Here is a 2971-nt window from a genome sequence, read left to right as displayed (position 1 = left end):
TCCTGCTGCCTGGGGAAAGATCTGTGTGTCTCTGCGAGGACCTCTCAAGTCTCCAAACCAGGAGAGCTGGTGCCTGCAGAGGGCTGGGCTCAGCACCACTGGGCACCAGAGCTGACACCACTGGCTCACACACCTCTGCTGGAGGAAAGCCCTGCAGACACTTCTTCCCCTCTGGCTGCCATGGGAGAAGCTTGCTTGAAACCATTTTGCTTCACATGACACACTGTGAAGTGTGTCACACCCCTGGCACCAGGGGTGCTCCCAACTACTGCACAGCTTTCCAAGGGCAGCGTGGGACTGCTGGAGGTGCCGGTGCTGCTGGCTGTCCTGGTCACCCTTGGGACTCTGGCCTGCACCCAGGGCAGGGTGCTGTGCATCGCACAGGAGGGTGAGAAGCAGAGCAGCCTGGTGTTGCCATGTCCATCACAAATAGGTAGCACAGAAGGGATCTTCCCTCAAGAAGGCTGATGGTTTCACAATCATCTGTCTATAAGCACTGCAAATCCAAGCTCCAAAGCCTTAGCTTCCATAAAACCAAAGAGAGTTTTCCCTGAGTAAAGAATTGCCATAAAAACTGATCAAGCACTTCAAGATCTGTGCTTCTGGCATCTTCTCCTTTAATCTGGGCTGCTGCCTAGTATGCTCAGGGGGTACCTCCAGAGGTCAGTTTTTGCTGCATGTGGCTGCTACCTGCTAGATTTCCAGTCTAAGATCAACTGTGATTTGGCTTTGGGACACATCACATCTAGCTTTACATCTGAAATGGTGGTTTGCCAATTGCAGGTATAATTAACAGGCTGGAAAAAAAACCCAAACAATAGCTTCAAGCAGCCTCCAGCCTAGTTGTGGGTAGAATATTAAATAGACTACATTTTTCAGTGTGTGTAAAGAGAATTAAATCTGTGGCTGGGGAGCTCCAGATAACCTGAGGGGAGCTTTGAAAGGCTCATTAGCTTGCAATGCTGAGAGCTTAACTTTGGAGTCGTTAGGTTTTTTGAGCCTCAGGAGTATTTCCTGGGCTTTCACAATTTCGACACTGCCCGATTGCTCCTGCACTCAGGGTGAGAAAGGCAGAAGATGGCAGTCGCTGACGTGGGGCTTGTCAATGGCTCATGACAGCCTGTCCTGTCTTCAGGATTAATAGGGTAGTCATGCACAGAAAATATTCAGTGGGGATCCGGGAGATTTGGATTCAGTTACCAGCTTTGCTGTGGATTCTGTGGAGTCTAGCTTCTCTTGTCTGCAAAGTGAGGATAAATAACAATTCCCTTTCTCTTCATTGTGTCATTGAACATAACAACTTCAAAGAATAAAGAAACTCCTCTGGCAAATGAGGCTGTCAGACCCTGATGCCACGTGGAACTAAGAAACACTTGGGATATAATTCAACAGGCATTATGGTGAACTTGGTGCCAATCAGACAAGGAAGAACAGTGCTGGATTCAGGGCAGAACAAGACCAGTATGAAAAAAAAAAAAAGTAATCATTTATGTGCATACAAAGTCATAGAAACATGGAGAGGAAGCTACCCCAGTGATCTTTTAGCCCTTCCCAGTTCTCCAAAAGTTTTGCCCTTCCCAATGGATACATCTAGCCTGCTCTTAAAGATGTCAGAGTCCTCTATCAACAGCACATTTCCATGCCTTGCTTATGAAAATGGCATGTTGCAGCATTCAGTGTCTGGGTAAAGTCAAGCTGTTTTCTCTTGCTCACAAGACCCTCTGAATCCATGCTGAGCACTATTTACTTCCCTGCTCTTGAATAAGAAATTTCCAGAGGGTTAAACTTAACTACGACAGGCAAAATCCTGCCTCTTTTTCACTAGTATGGAACACACTGGTTACCTGGTTGCAGCAAAGGCTGACAAAAAACATACAATAAATTTAAGTCTTTTGTCAACATTTGCAGCTGTGTTGAGCTGTGAAGCAGGACATCCCTGAGCCTGTTTCTTTCTACAAGTGTATCTATCAAATGGCTTCCTCTAGATGTCTCCTGGTTGCTACTACTAGATGTGTGCTCTGATCTTTGTTGTTTCTTTAGGGAGGACCTGCGTGTCCAAAAACTCATGCATTTCATCAGCCATATCATCTTGTCTCATGAAGAGGTTACTTCTACACACAGACTGAGTGTCCTGAAGGCTGCAGGCCACCACCACTTGCAAAGCCTTTATGGTCATGCCTTCTTTTGAGATGTTCCTGGTTTGTTCTTGCCTCTCTCTTGCCTCACTTTGATTTGCCTCACTTGTTCAGACTTCTTGCTTAATTCACACAATATAGTTCCCACTTTTTTTGGTTTCCCTGTCGTACTCAAAGCCACGGTTTCAGCCAAGTTAGTCACTACCCTAACTGGGATGTTTGTCCTTGTGCCCTTACTATCACTTCTTTAGGAAGTGCCAGCTCTTCTTGGCTTCTTTGCTTTCTCCTTTCCCCTGGAATCTGTCAAGCAGTCATTTTCTCCATTTATTTATCCTCAGATATGCATTCCCTGCTGACATACTGTCAGAGAAGTTCTGTGCATGTCCTGGGGGCATACTTTTTCATTACTGTTCCCATAAATTAAAAAGAAAATCCAGCCATACAATTAAAAAATGTAAATCTTTTGCTTGTCTTCATTAGGGATTCCATATAGACTGGGGAACTTTTCAGCCTGAGTCTTAGGGATGAACAAACAAAAGAAAAAATAAATATAATTTCAATAAATAATACAATGCAGATTTTTTAATCTTTTGGCACCGTTCAATAAATCTGAGTTACTTAGACACAAGTTTATCATACAGCTATTTGTAGAAACACGGTATATATCAAGAAGTTAAAATTTGCTTGCATTCCTACAGAGACATAGTGTAAGATGTAAGAAAAATGTCCTAGTTAACAACTGTCCTCTGCTTTTAAAAGCTGAAATATGTTCTTATTTAAATAGAAGAACAAGCCGGTAAGTGAAGGCAATTTCAGTGGAGGAAAGTAACATCTAA

The sequence above is a fragment of the Chaetura pelagica genome, unplaced genomic scaffold, assembly GCF_000747805.2.
Source record: "Chaetura pelagica isolate M959 unplaced genomic scaffold, ChaPel_1.0 scaffold17, whole genome shotgun sequence".
In the NCBI taxonomy this organism is placed as follows: domain Eukaryota; kingdom Metazoa; phylum Chordata; class Aves; order Apodiformes; family Apodidae; genus Chaetura; species Chaetura pelagica.
Note: the sequence above shows the minus strand (reverse complement) of the source record.